Here is a 15783-nt window from a genome sequence, read left to right as displayed (position 1 = left end):
GCGGATCATTTGAGGTCAGGAGTTTGAGACACATCTCTACTAAAAATACAAAAAGTACCCAGGGATGGTGGTGCGCATCTGTAGTCCCAGCTACTCCAGAGTCTGAGGCAAGAGAAGCACCTGAACCCGGGAGGTGGAGGCTGCAGTGAGCCGAGATTGCATCATTGTACTCCAGCCTGGGTGACAGAATGAGACTCTGTCTCAAAAGAAAAAAAAAGTTAGTTTGTTTTAGTCTGGATCCAATGAGGTTCCATGCACTGCTGTGGATTTGTCTCTCAGACGCTCTCCGTCTCTCTTTACTTCCCTGTAGCATGTATTTTGTTTGGAGCATGTATTTTATTTGTAGTGTGTATTTTATTTGGACAAACCTGGATTGTTTGCTGTGCCATGCAGATTTTGCTGATTGCATCCCCACGGAGTAGTTTAACCTGTTCTTCACCTGCCCCCTGCATTTCCTGAAAGCTGATAGTTAAATCTGGGGTTTTGATCAGATTGGGGTTAGATTATTTGGCAAGAAGACCCAGAATTGGTGCAGTGGTACCATCACATGGTTCCCGGATGACTGGAACCATCTTACTTATTTGTGTGTCCCTGGGGCCTAACGCAGGCCTGCAGTGTGGCAGAGTCTATAAACCTGTGAGCCCAAAGACCAGGAATCTCAGCAGTGACCTCTGCAAAGGTGAGAACCTGGACTCCATTTGCTTTAGGCCCCTGGACCCAGCACTGGGTGTGGGTGACTTGAATCCCTTCTCCTGGTCAATGTGATGCTCTCTCTCTGTCCAGGATCTCTTCCTTACCCTGGATCCACCCCAGACCTGGGCATGCTGGTTGAGCCAACTCCAGGGCCATTCTTTCCCAGGCTCTTCCTGTCCCCAGGATGGACAGAGACAGGAGCAGGAGGAAGTGGAGAGTCGTCATTTCCTTCTCTCTATAAAAAGCTGAAGAGGAGGCCACGTGGAGTGTTAGGGTGTGGGCGCTGGGGCCAGATGCCGGCATTCGAAACTCTGCCCTGTCCCTTACCGACTATGCATCTTGCACAACTTACTTAACCTCTCTGTGTCTCAGCTTCTTACTCTATGAAGGAAGAATAAGTTAGTGGCTAGTCCATGTGTTAGCTTAGAATACACAGACTTTCTGGTGCACAGCTCCAACATGCTGCTGCTGGTTATTCTTTTCATGATTGGCTATTTAACCTGCCTGGACATCCAGGGGAGCACACTGGGGCCTCACAGGTGATGCAGGTGGTGAAGGGAGTGGCCCCTGGGGGAGGCAGGAGAAGCCCTGGGGAAGGCAGCCTCCCCGGAGTCCAACTTCCCTTGCTCTCTGATGCCTGAGTATGCACCGCAGATGAGTCATCTCTCAGGTACGAGCATTGAGCATTGTGTTGTTTTGCATTTCTCCTTTTGGAAAGCAAGTATTCCCAGACAGCATTAAATCCGAAGCATTCCTGGGGTGGGACTGAAAGGAAGGAAACAGTGTTGGAAATGGAGAATTGGAAGCGGGTGTCTGTGAAGGGCAGTTCTGCTCCATCCTTGGGGAACAGCTCACAGGTGAGAAGCTCTGAGGTGTAGCTCCTGAAATAAATGGGACTGTCCCAGGATGTTCCTGATAATGACCATGGAGGACAGGCCTTCCAGGGCCGTTCTTAAAGGGAGTGTGTGTGTGTGTGTGTGTGTATGTGTGTGTATGTGTGTGTGTAAAGAGAAAGAGATGAAAATCTTCAGTTTGGGATGGGGCGTGTGTATCAGAAAAAGACATTCAAATTAAAAGAACTCATTTGGGCTGGGCACAGTGGCTCATGCCTGTAATCCCAGGACTTTGGGAGGCTGAGGTGGGCTGATCACTTGAGGTCAGGGGTTCGAGACCGCCCTGGCCAACATAGTAAAACCTTGTCTCTCCTAAAACTACAAAAATTAGCTGGGTGTGGTGGTGGGCTCCTGTAATTCCAGCTACTTGGGAAGCTGAAGCAGGAGAATCGCTTGAACCCAGGAAGCAGAGGTTGCAGTCAGCCGAGACAGTGCCACTGCACTCCAGCCTAGACAACAGAGCAAGACTCTGTCTCAAAAAAAAAAGAACTCCTATTTGGAAAAGGAAAAATAACCCTACGGCATTGCAACACAGCCTGCAAAGAGAAAGCATTGATTGGTAAAGCTGTGAGGGGCTTTGAAGAACAGGTACCCTGTTTCTTCAGGGACCAAGGATGACCCTGTCTCCAAGAGGCTGTGAAAATGCTGCGTGGGTGGAGGCGTCCGCCCACCCTCTGGAGGCAAGAGCTCAAAGTGCATCGCAGGCGGAGCCACCCCATTCCCCTGCTCCTCTTGCCTGGTCGGGAGATGGGAGTGGTCCAGCCAGATGTGCACCTGTCTTTGTTTTCCATCACTGGTCTGGCCTCACCTTGATCTACTTCCAGTCCACTGAGGATGGCTATGATAGGTGGGTGACTTGCTGAGTCAAAGTATCTCTGTCTTTTCTGATTTAAAAGAGACTTTTTTTTCAAAGACTTAGCCCCTTCAGAGTTGAGACTTCCCATCAGTTCTTCTCCTCTCTGAAGGGGTCTCCACTCTCACCCTTCCTTTTCAAGGGGGTAGGGACAGGAGGATGGCCCCTGGCCTGGAACTGTCATGGGGTCTCCACTGGATCCCTTACTGAGGTGTGAGTGGCTTAGGCACCTCAGGGCCTTGTCAGGCCTTCTCCTTGTGCTGGCCTGCCCTTGCCTCCGCACTTGCTGGGGCTGCCATCCTTGATGCCTGGATGTTGCTGTTTTTCAAGCCCTGGCCTCAAAGTGCTGCTTGTTCCTCCTCCTCAGGCTCTTTTCTTCAGAGTGAGCCAGCCCTGTTATCTTCGGGGCCTGTGGGCATCTCTGGAAGCTGGAGCTCTCTGGGCCTGGCACTCAGCCCTGGGGCCCCGTTTTCCTAGGCAGGGGGCCTCAGCCTTCCCAAGACCCAGCAGAGTGTCTACAAGTGGGGAAAGAGCCATCTGTTGGATCCAACCTCCCACCCCCAAACCACCTGAGTATTTTGCTCTTGTAGGACTTAGTCTCCTTCCTCCATATTCAGCCCAGGGAGATGGGGAGGACACTGTGGGCTCACCTCTGGCCCTTCACTCCCTCCCTGCTTGCTGTGCTCCCTCAGACCTCCTGAGAGGCCCTCCTCTGTCCCATGGAGTGCCACAGTGTGGTCATTCTGTATCTTCTTGATACTGTAGTTTATATTAATGGTCCAGTCTCAGCCCTTGAAGCTTTACTTTCGGTAAGTAATAGGGAGATTTTGGAAGTCAGAAAACCTTTTCTTTCTTCGTAAAGTCAAATTTTAAACATTCTTGTCTTTCTAGGATTTAATTAAAAATCAATTTGAAAGGGGAGGGCCAGGTGCGATGGCTCACACCTGTAATCCTAGCACTTTGGGAGGCCGAGGCAGGTGGATCACGAGGTCAAGAGATTAAGACCATCTTGGCCAACATAGTGAAACCCCATCTCTACTAAAAATACAAAACTTAGCTGGGTGTGGTGGTGTGCCTGTAGTCCCAGCTACTTGGGAGGCTAAGGCAGGAGAATTGCTTGAACGCGGGAGGCAGAGGTTGCAGTGAGCCAAGATTGCGGCATTGCACTCCAGCCTGGCAACAGAGTGAGACTCCATTTTGACAAAAAAAAAAAAAAAAAAAAAAGACAGAGAAGTAATGACATGTTCAAAAGACATCTCTTTTCCAGGTCTGTAGCTTCAAGATGATTCAGTAGGCCAGGCATGGTGGCTCATGCTTGTAATCCCAAAGCTTTGGGAGGCCAAGGTGGAAGGATTGCTTGAGGACAGGAGTTTGAGATTAGCATGGACATGGCAAGACTCAGTCTCCATAAAAATTTAAAAATTAACTGGGTGTAGTGGAACATGTGTGTTGTCCTAACTACTTGGGAGGCTGAAGTGGGAGGATAGCCAGAGCCTAACAGTTCGAGGCTGCAGTGAGCTGTAATTGCACCATCACATTCTAGCCCACGCAACAGAACAAGACTTTGTCTTTTTAAAAAAAAAAAGACTCAGCAGAGAATTTTGCTTAATTCGAAGAGACCAGATTTTGTTCTCTACTGTAATTCTACAGCAAAGGAATCAGGACTCTGGCAGAAGGCAACCGATGGCTTGTCTGTGTCCTGGGAATTGAGAAAGATCAGAATGGCCCTAGAATATCCTGCTGTTGGACCCAAACAACAGAAGGTTTCAAAAATGTGACACCAAAGAAACTGCTTGGCCAAACTAACAATTGGCAACAATTTATCATAATCTGAGCATCAAATGGGATACTTGTATTATTAAGTTATGAGAAAAGAAATGAGAATATAATGATACCTGAGACAGAAATGTTTATATAAAGTGTACAAAGATAGTATTTAAATAAATTGCAGTAGTGAGGAGAGGCCAAAGTACATCACAGATGGATACGTCTGCTTCTAAGGCTGTGTAAGATGTGTTCTCCATTTGTAAGTGGTAAAGAATAAACACGGAAGTGTGAGCAAGTGAGAGATGGCCAGGAAAAGCCAGGAAGACCTATCAGTGTTGTCAGTCACATAAGGTCCAATACTAGAAAGAGGCTCGAGAGGGCTGCACCATGATGAACCAGGCGAGTCTCCAGGAGAGACCACCTGCCCAGACTGCATTCGTGATTTCTGGGGCATGAGATCTCTAGTTGTCCTAATTAATCAAAATGCATCCTAACCTCGGGTAATAGGCACACCAAAATCTCACAAATCATCACTAAAGAACTTGTAACCAAACACGCTACCTGTTCCCCAATAACCTATGAAAAAAAGCGTCCTAATAAAACAAGCATATGTTTCTTCCTGTCGCTCTTCCTCCTCTTCCTTTTCCCCTTCTCTTTCTTCTTCTCCTTAATTTCTGCTCCTTGTTTTTCAGAATATGTTTGCTGTATCCCTTAAAGGTATCAATATACAAGTTCTATCTCTAAAAAGGTAAAAGAAGTGTAAGGGTGGTGATTAGAAGAGGCCTCCTGGCAGGGTGTGGTGGTTCGTGCCTGTAGGAGGCCTCTTAATCCCAGCACTTTGGGAGGCCCGAGGCAGGTGAATCACTTGAGGTCAGGAGTTCAAGACCAGCCTGGCCAACATGATGAAACGTGGTCTCTACTAAAAATAAAAAAATTAGCTGGGCATAGTGGCACACCTGTAATCCCACCTTCTCAGAAGGCAGAGGCACAAGACTCATTTGAACCTGGGAGGCAGAAGGTGCAGTGAGCCGAGATCATGCCACTGGATTCCAGCCTGGGAGATAGAGTGAGACTCCATCTCAAAAAGAAAAAAAAAAAAAAAAAAAAAAAGAAAGAGAACTCTCATAGGGTGGTATTTTGAAACCAGTTTAATTTGGGAGGCTGAGGCTGGTGGATCACGAGGTCAACAGATCGAGACCATCCTGGTCAACATGGTGAAACCCTGTCTCTACTAAAAAGTACAAAAAACTAGCTGGGCACAGTGGCGCGTGCCTGTAATCCCAGCTACTCAGGAGGCTGAGGCAGGAGAATTGCCTGAACCCAGGAGGCGGAGGTTGCGGTGAGCCGAGATCGAGCCATTGCACTCCAGCCTGGGTAACAAGAGTGAAACTCCGTCTCAAAAAAAAAAAAAAAAAAAAAAAAGTTTAAATGTAAATGTGGTCCTTTGTCTTATATATTTGTGGATATTTTGTTTTAGTCGAGATCTTTTTCTTCAAAGGCCAGGAGGTAAATGTTTATGGCTTTACAGGCAATGTGGTTACTGTTACAACCACTCAACTCCTTTTGTGGAGAGAAAGCAGCCATACACTATATGGAAATGATGGTGTGGCTACGAGCTAATCAAACTTTATTTGTCAAATCATGCAGTGAGCCTCTGTTTGCTGACTCCTGGAGTAGAATATCTGAAGTTAGAGATAATTCATCATGATAAAACTATAATTTAGTTTAAGTCATTTAGGAAATGTATTGAATTACGTCTGTAATCAGTGTCCAAACGTTAAAGAAAAATCGGTATCTAAATGTGGTTTATTAAAACTCGTTCTGCTTAATAAAGGCAGTATTTTTAATGACCACACAAAAGCTCTTCTAATATTAAAATAATCTACTGATGTTAACGACAGAGCCGAATCTAAATTCTCAACTCTTTGAACTGGTAAAATAATTCCCATTAAGGTGGTGTGGCAGAGACTAGCTGGCTACTAAGCAAACCCATTTCCTCTTATCTCTGGGCACACACAGCTGGACTACGTTTCCCAGCCTTTCCTAAAATTTGGGTGCCTTGTGCCTGAATTCTAGCCGGTGGAACAGCAGCAAAAATGATTCACATCAATTCAAGACCTAGCTATAAAAACCTCCACTATCCCTCCCAGTCCTCAGGTTGAACTCAGAGCCCCCATGGCTGTAAAGGAGGGTAGAGGCAGAACCTGGAAGGAGCCATCCACTCAGCAGAAACTCTATTTTGTGCTTCCCATGACTGAGCAATCAAATTCAGTTATATACATGTTTCTTTCCTATAAACATGCCTATGATAAAGTTTAATGTACAAATTAGGCATTGGGAGGGATTAACAATAACTAATAATAAAATAGAGCCAATATAACAGTATAGTGTAATAAAAGTTATGTGAATTGTGTCTCTTATCAAAATATCTTATTATATGTAACGTTTTTGGACTGTGGTTGGCTGCACCAGACTGAGAACTTGGAAAGTGAAACCGTGGATAAGGGGACTCCTGTATCTTAACTGTGGCAATGATTGCTAGCATAGGGATTTACTAATAGAATTTATTCTGGAATACTTTGAATGGAGTGGAACTGAGGAAGACAAGAAGGAGATGAAATTTTGACATCCATCTGTACTCCTGCGTGTTTATTGAAGATTTATCTGAGAAAGGGAAGCTACAGCCTCTGTCTTCAAGGACCTTACCCAGGAGGAGGCAGGCAGTTGTGCTAACAAATAACTATAACAAGCCATTTATCTGGGTGCACTGGCTCATGCCTGTAATCCCAGCACTTTGGGAGGCCAAGGTGGGTGGATCACTTGAGGTCAGGAGTTCGAGATCAGCGTTGCCAACATGGTGAAACCCTGCCTCTACCAAAAAAGTAGCCAGGCGTGATGGTGCATACCTGTATAATCCCAGTTACTCGGGAGGTTGAGGTGGGAGAATCACTTGAACCCAGGAGGCAGAGGTTGCAGTGAGCCAAGATCGCACCACTGCACTCCAGCCTGGGCAACTCAGTGAGACTCCATCTCAAACAAAAAATGAAGCATCTAGAGTTCTGTGATAGAAATGTGTCCCTGTGGGTGGGTGGGATAAAGGAGGGTGTTATTAGTTGCAGGAGAGGAGGGAGCAGATTTTTCAAGGGTATACAAGGGTGCTATAACCTGGGGCCAGTTGGGCAGGGGGAAGTTGGGGTGGGGAGGCATATCAGGAGGTGATTCAGAGAAGCAGGTCCCCCTCAGATCCCACCAGGCAGATGGCAAGAGGCAGGCGGTGCAGTCCAGGACTGAACTCTGCATAAACAGATCGGGGTTTGGTATAAATCTATAACTCCAGTGACAATTCCAGCCACCAAAAGAGGAGGCTACACAGTCAGCCAGGCAACAGGACTTGAGTAAGCTTGTGAGGCCCCCCTAAAATGATGGTTGGTTCAGTCATAGTTCTTTCTTCGGCCTCCAGAGGGAGCTCCAATGCTTTCTATACAGGTTCATTCTTCCAGCGCACATGCTGAATTGCTACCATGTGCCAGGTGCAGGCCCTATTGCACTGTCCAGTAGGCCTTGGGAGCAACAGATGCACAAACCTATTATTTAGATTCCACACCCTTTGTTAGTCCATTAGAGACCTACGCCTAGGACACCGCAAGAACTCAGAGGAGGGGTCAGCTACTTGTCCATAATAGGTAAGGATTTCTTCGCCTTTTGGAATTTGTATATCAAGCCCTTGTTCCCTCCACACAATAAAATTCACTCCATGTATTGAGTAGGTACTGAGTGCCAGGCACTTTTTACATCTGAACATATTTGATTTCACTCAATCACCATAATGATCCTCTTTAGAGATGAGTAAATGGAGTTTAGAGAGGTTAGTGGTAAGTGGCAGAGTCAGGATTTGAACCCACGCCTGCTGGCACTGAAGTAAATCCCATGCTTTATGTACTTTGTCCCAGAGCTCCCTCTCTGGGGACTTCACACTTTGCTCATCAGGCCTCAAGGCCTTCCTTCCTCCAGACCTGGGCCCATTCCACGGGAGCATTCTGCCATGTCCCTCTGACAACCTTGTAGGATATTGTTGCATGTGGTTGTAGTTTTCCATTTGTTACTGTATATTAGTCCATGGTGTGAATATTTCATATGATTTAATGTTTAAAAAGTTCAACTTACCAATTATTTCTTTTGTGTCAGCCAGTTGCTATCGCTCACACCTGTATTCCCACCACTTTGGGAGGCAGGAGGATCACTTAAGCCCAGGAGTTTGAGACCAGCCTGGGCAACAAAGTAAGACTCTCTCTACACACACACACACACACACACACACACACACACATGTTTCTTTTGTGGATCATGCCTTCAGTGTATATCTAAAAAGTTATCACCATAACCAAAGTCATCTAGGTTTTCTCCTATGTTGTCTTCTAGAGGCTTTATAGTTTGGCATTTTACCTTTAGATCTATGATCCATTCTGAGTTAGTTTTGTGAAAGGTGGAAGGCCTATGCATAGATTCATTTTTTTTGCATGTGGATGTTCAGTTGTTCTAGCACCATTTATTGAAGATTATCTTTTCTTCAATGTATGGCCTTTGCTCCTTTGTCAAAGATCACTTCACTATATTTATCTGGACTCTCTCTTCTGATCCATTGATCTATTTGGCAATTCTTTCATCAATACCACAGTCTTATTGTAGCTTGATAGTAAGTCTTGATATCAGGTCTGTCAGTCCTCCGACTTTGTATTTCTTCTTCAATACTGTGCCCACTATTCTAGATCTTTTGCCTCTGCATATAAACTTCAGAATTAGTTTACCAATGTCCACAAAATAACTTGATAACATTTTGATTGGGGCTGCATTAAACTAGATCAAGCTGCAGAAGAACTGACATCTTGACAATATCGAGTATCTCTCCATAAACATTTAATATGCCTCCATTCACTTAGTTTTTTGATTTCTTTCATCAGAGTTTTGAACTTTTCCTCATAAAAAATTTGGACATAGTTTGTTAGATTTATAATTAAGGAATTCATTTTGGGGGGTGTTAATGGAAATGGTATTATGTTTTCAATTTCAAATTCCACTTGGCATACAGAAAAGTAATTGACTTTTGTATATTAACCTTGTATCCTGGAATCTTGCTATAACTGCTTATTAGTTCCAGAAGTTTTTCATTGACTCTGATTTTCTACATAGAAGACCACATCATCTGCAAACAAAGGTAGCTTTATATCTTCCTTTCTAATTTGTATTCTTTTTATTTCCTTTTCTCATCTCATTGGATTAGCTTTAACTTCCAGTACAATATTGAAAAGGAGTGAAGAGAGAGGGCATCCTTGCTTCGATTCTTGCTTCCTTAGTGAGAAAGCTTTGAGTTTCCCACTGTTACATAAGATGTTAGCTATTGATATTTTGTAGGCATTCTTCACACAGTTGAGGAAGTTCCCTCTCTATTCCTAGTTTACTGAAGGTTTCTTTTTCTTCAAATCATAAATGGGTGATGAATTTTGTCAAATGCTTTTTCTGCATCTATTAGATCATGTGATTTTCTCTTTTAACATGTTGGTATGATGGGTCACATTGATTGATTTTTAATATTAAATCAGCCTTGTATTCCTGGGACAAATATCACTTGGTTGTGGTGTATAATTCTTTTGAAACCGCCTCTGCAAAAATGATAACAGAAAATTATTACAGTGGAAGAGGTCTGACCTAAGTGATCCCATCTTTCCTCTAACCTCCAACTTGTTCTTGCTCATTCCCGGGTGGAGGCCAAACTGATCTTGGAAGGAATTTAGTTTATAGCTTAACTTTGAAACAAAAAATGATAACAGCCTTCTTCCAAAATAAATCCCTTTCCTGCCTGGGGATGAGACTGCCTTTGCAGGACTAACAAATTAGCCACAAGATTAGAAATTATAGTTTAGGAGTCCTGCTGCTAGAGGTTCCAAGATTCTAAACCTCCCAAATTGCTCCTGGGGATAACATCAATATTACAAAACCTAAGATCAGTACTTCAGATATTTTACAGACCCTGCACTGGATGGATCAGCTGGCACCATTCAGATCGAGAAACTGGCTCATCTGGTCTTGTGGTCCCCACCCAAGAACTGACTCAACACAACAAGACAGCTTTGACTCCCTATGATTCCATCTTTGACTCGACCAATCAGCCCTCCCCACCTCCCGATCCCCTAACCACCAATTTATCCGTAAAAAATCCCGATCCCCTAGTTTTCCGGGAACTGATTTGAATAATAATAAAACTGCTGACGTACAGCTAGCTCTGTGTGAATTAAACTATTGCAATTCCCCTGTCTTAATAAATTGGCTATCTCTAGGCAGTGGGCAAGGAGAACCTGTTTGGCAGTTATTCCTTCCTTTTCCCTTTCCCTTCTTTCCCTTTCCCTTTCCCTTCTTTCCCTTTCCCTTTCCCTTCTTTCCCTTTCCCCTTTCCCCTTTTTCCCCTTTTTCCCCTTTCCTTTCCTTTTTCCTCTCCTCTCCTCTCCTCTCTCCCTCCCTCCCTCCTTTCTTTTTTCTTTCTCTTTCTTTCTTTCTTTCTTTCTCTCTCTCTCTCTTTCTTTCTTTTTCTTTCTTTCGTGTCTTGCTGTGCTGCCCAGGCAGGAGTGCAATGGCATGATCTCTTCTTTCTCTCTTTCTTTCTTTCTTTCTTTCTTTCTTTCTTTCTTTCTTTCCTTCCTTCCTTCCTTCCTTCCTTCCTTCCTTCCTTCCTTCCTTCCTTCCTTCCTTCCTCTCTCTCTCTCTCTCTCTCTCTTTCTTTCTTTCTTTCTTTCTTTCTTTCTGTCTTGTCTTGCTGTGCTGCCCAGGCAGGAGTGCAATGGCATGATCTCAGTTCACTGCAGGCTTAACTTCCCTAGGGTCAAGCCATCCCTCCACCTTAGCCTCCCCGGTAGCTGAGATTAGAGGTGTGCACCACCATACTGGCTAATTTTTGTTTTTTTTTTTTTAGTATAGATGGGGTTTTGCCATCTTCCCCAGACTGATTTCAAACTCCTGAGCTCAAGTGATCTGCCCCTCGGTCTTCCAAAGTCAGTTACACGTTTCTGTCAAACTGTTGGATTCAATTTGCTAATATTTTGTTGAAGATTTTGCATCTTTGTTCATGAAAGATACTGGTCTGCTGTTTTCTTTTCTTGCAATGTCTTTGGTTTCAGTGTTAGGGCAGTGCTGACCTCATAGAATGAGATAGGAAGCCTTTGCGCCCTCTTCATGGTGTTTCTCACTGTCATTTAATGTTTGACTTAGGAAAAGTGTTTTTTCTGTTCCTAAACAAGGCCAGGCAAGGTGGGTCATGCCTGTAATCCACCACTTTGAGAGGTCAAAGTGGGCAGATCACCTGAGGTCAGGAGTTCGAGATCAGCCTGACCAACATGGCAAAACCCCATCTCTACTAAAAATACAAAAATTAGCCAGGCATGGTGGTGGGTGCCTGTAATCCAAACTACTTGGGAGGCTGAGGTGGGAGAATCACTTGAACACCAGAGGTGGAGGTTGTGGTGAGCCAAGATTGCGCCATTGCACTCCAGCCTGGGCAACAGAGCAAGACTCGTCTCAAAAAAACGAAAAACAAAAAACAGGATCCTGGCAGGCTCTATAGTTTGCCAGTTGTCTCCTATATAGTAAAGTGTCCTTAAATGGAGTAAAAGAAGCCTCACCCACAAAAATACGAATATACAATTTCATCTCTATAGAACCAGCAAAACTCATCAGTGGTAGAAAAAGTCAGAGCAGAATTTGCCTCTAGGACCGTGATGACAGATATTGACTGGGAAGGAGCATGAAGGAACTTTCTGGATTGATAGTAATGTTCTATATCTTGATAGGGATCTGGGTTGTACAAGTATATGCTGTTGTTAAAACATCATATGGTACACCTTTTTGTGTGCATTTTGTGGTATATAAATCTTTCTCTAAAGAAATACTAAGATTATAAATAAATATTGAACTTTGGTTAATAATATACATGCTTCAGTTTTTTGGGGTAGCATACTGACATCTGCAATTTACTTTGAAATTCACAGAAAAATAACTTAGATTGCTGAAGAGATAGAGGGATGATGGATAGGTGGGTTAATATATGATAGTGTAGCCCCATGCAGTGACTCACACTTGTAATACCAGTAATTTAGGAGGTTGAGGCAGGAAGATTGTCTGAGGCCCAGGATTTGAGACCAACCTGGGCAAAATAGCAAAACCTCATCTCTACAAAATGATTAAAAAGAAAACATAACGCAATTCATGTAAAATGCTGTGAGAAAAACTATGTAGTGGACACATGGGTGTTTGCTGTAAAATTTTTCAACTTTTGTGCATGTTGGAAAATTTTCATAATAAAACAGAGAGAAATAACAAATGGAAAGTCCTTTAAAGTTTGGTGTGGCAAAAAGAACGGTCTGTGTCCTGTCCCAGGTCAGGTGGTCTTATTGCTCCATCCTGTGGCTTCTGCAGATCCCTGCCCCGCTGTGATCTTCTGTCTGTCCTGTGGCTTTCTCTGCTGGAAATGGCGTCTTCTGCTCAGAGCCCCAAACACTATTTCTAGCTGACTCATAATTTCTGCCCATGCAAGATCTACAGGTTCCCTTTTAAGCTTTTGAGTCTTGATCACGTGCATCGTTAAGAAGATTGCTTCCTCAGTAGCAATTGGCAGCAATGCCAGCACTGGCTTGGCTCCCCCTAAGCACTACATCAGGTCTGCTCTGCCAAGTGGGAAGTGCTGCTCTGCCCACTGGGCAGAAACAGGGATGATGGGGCTTGTCCTGGCAGGCCCAGCTCCATTCAACACCTCTGCTGGCTCCAGAGGGTTCCAGGTCAACCATTTAACATGTACTACCTTAGTTAATGGAAAACATCTCACCTGCTGCACCCTGGCAGAAGTAGACTTGGAAGTGTAGAGCTGGGACTGAAAAAGAAAATGTGTATGAGAAGAACTCCAAAATACAATAGGAAGGAGGAACCCAGAAATTATGCAAGATGGCCCCGAGGGAGAGACAGATAGAGATAGAAAGAGGGAGACTGTCTCTGAAGCAGGAGAGACCATTAAAGAGAATCACGGAGAAGGCAGCCACCAAACCCTTTTCACTTTCAAGAGAGACTGAAACTGCAAGATATCATTTATCGGCTGAATTATAAAAACAACAATTTTTAAAATGATAATATTTAATGCTAGCAAAGAGTTGTTGAGAGGGTACTTTTAAAAATTTTTAATTAATTAATTTTATTTTATTTTAAAAAATCTAAGATGGAGTCTCTCACTCTGTCGCCCAGGCTGGAGTGCAGTGGTGTGATCTTGGCTCACTGCAACCTCCACCTCCCGGGTTCAAGAAATTCTCCTGCCTCAGCCTCCCGAGTAGCTGGGATTACAGACGCCTGCCACCATGCTCGGCTAAATTTTTGTATTTTTGGTAGAGACGGGGTTTTATTATGTTGGCCAGGCTGGTCTTGAGCTAGCTGGTCTTGAACTCCTGACCTCATGATCTGCCCATGTCAGCCTCCCAAAGTGGTGGGATTATAGGCGCGAGTCATGCTGCGCAGCTGAGAGGGCACTTTTATACATTGCTAGTAAGACGGTTTTTAAAAAATAACTTAACAATATGTATAAAAAGTCATATATTTTTAATCAATAAGTTATATCAAAGGGCATACCTATTCTAGGGGCAAAAAATCAAAATATTTTCAAAATCTATGCATAAAGATATTTAACAAATTCTTATAACAGGAAAAATGAGATATTGCCTATAGGGCACTAATTAAATCATAGTTTAACAATTCGACGTGAAGATTATACAGACATTTTTCATGATATACTTTTAGGGGAGAAAAATCAGGTTATAGAACTTTGTGCACAATATGATTCCCCTTATGTGCTAAATTATTATGAGATAATTTGTTCTCTTTTTTTTATAGTTTTCAGTATTTTCTAAGTTTTCTGCAGTGCGAGCATATTCTTTTTCATACTTGGAAAAATATTTCTTAAAATGCAGCGGTTTGGAGAGTTTGGAGATGGGATGTGAAGATTTCTTTCTGGGGGTTGAGGAGGTGATGTATTTAGAGAAGCTACTGACAAGGCTTTTCAAATGTCTCTTAAAAATCAATTTGTTTAAGGATGAGCTTGTTACATTAAAATTAAAAAGAAAGAAAAAATGAAAAATCAAGTTGCAAATCTTTCTTTTCTTAAAACCTTGTTTTCAGTCTGTCCAAGAACACAGGCAAAATTTGCAAATGTTTTGCTTATACTGTAAAGACAGTGCAAGTCCCAGTTTAGACTCGTACTGATGGAAATGTTGTTTCTGTGGGTAGGAGGAACAAAGCACACTGCTAAAGCAGAGCTCTGCCTGCGCTGGGCTGGGGAGATGCTTCCCGAGAATGTAGTTGCAAGGCAGGACTATGAACTGTCTGGGCAAAACAGCAAAAACCCCATCTCTACAAAATGGTGCTTTTCAGTTTTTTTGAGACAGAGTCTTGCTCTGTCGCCCAGGCTGGAATGCAGTAGCACAATCTCAGCTCACTGCCACCTCTGCCTCCTGGGTTCAAGCGATTCTTCTGCCTCAGCTTCCTGAGTAGCTGGGACTACAGATGTGTCTCACCATGCCCAGCTAATCTTTGTATTTTTAGTAGAGATGGGGGTTTCACCATGTTGGCCAGGCTGGACACAAACTCCTGACCTTGTGATCTGCCCATCTCAACCTCCCAAAGTACTGGGATTACAGGTGTGAGCCACTGTGCCCGGCCCAAAATGTTTTTCTTAAAAAAGATATTGCAGCTAAAGTAAAGAAAATCTATGTAGTGAATACACAAATGTTTGCTGTAAAATTCTTTAAACTTTTATGTATGTTGAAAAAGTTTTCTAACTGTCCATAGTGGCAAAAGTTGCTGTTACTGCTCTCTTGCAACACAGATAGTTTTAGTGACAAATTTCCACCACCCACAGGGAAAGTGAAGGGTCACTGGAAAAGAAGGAGCAGGGGAAAGGGAGCTACCACTTACGGAGTCTTATGAGATGTGTGTATAATGTTGCTGTAGCCAGAAAGTGACAGAAACCTCTCTCACACTAGCATACACACACAAAAAAGAGTTACATTGGTTTAGTTATCTGGAAAAGATACTTTGATTGAAGCTTCATGTGATAATATGAATCTCTGGCAGCTGATATTTTCCAAGAATCACTGCAACAATCTCCCATCCCATGAGCCTTTCCTACAATGTGACTTTGACCTTCCTTCCATGAAGAGATGGGGTATGTGTTCCCTTTTCTTGAATTTGGGTAGGCTTATGACTATGGCAGAAGGGATGCTGTGTGATTTATGAGGTTAGTTTATATAGGTTAAAACACAGATTCTGCCCACTCTCTGGAGATACTCATTTTGGGAACTCAGCCACCATGCTGTGAGGAAGCCCAAGCCACATGGAGAGCCAGGTGTAGGCAGCACCTGGCCAATAGCCAGCATCAATCATCCACCAGACACATGGGCGGGGAGCTCTGTGGGACTCCAGCTTCCACCATCAGCTGCAGCCTCGGGAGCCATCCCGAACAAGACCCACCCAGCTGAGCCCAATTAACTCCAGAGC

General features: G+C 43.8%; 1 long non-coding RNA gene across 1 annotated transcript; it reads right to left on the bottom strand.

The window, feature by feature from the left end:
• Positions 1-6834: 6834 nt before the first annotated feature.
• Positions 6835-13171, bottom strand: LOC128932392 (uncharacterized). Its single transcript, XR_008482187.2, has 2 exons — positions 13073-13171; positions 6835-9863 (listed from the first exon to the last, which is right to left on the bottom strand). It is a non-coding gene; the product is annotated as an uncharacterized LOC128932392 (long non-coding RNA).
• Between the last annotated feature and the right edge of the window lie 2612 nt (positions 13172-15783).

The sequence above is a fragment of the Callithrix jacchus genome, chromosome 6 (genome assembly GCF_049354715.1).
Source record: "Callithrix jacchus isolate 240 chromosome 6, calJac240_pri, whole genome shotgun sequence".
NCBI classification, from domain to species: Eukaryota; Metazoa; Chordata; class Mammalia; order Primates; family Cebidae; genus Callithrix; species Callithrix jacchus.
This window is presented reverse-complemented; position numbering and strand designations above follow the sequence as displayed.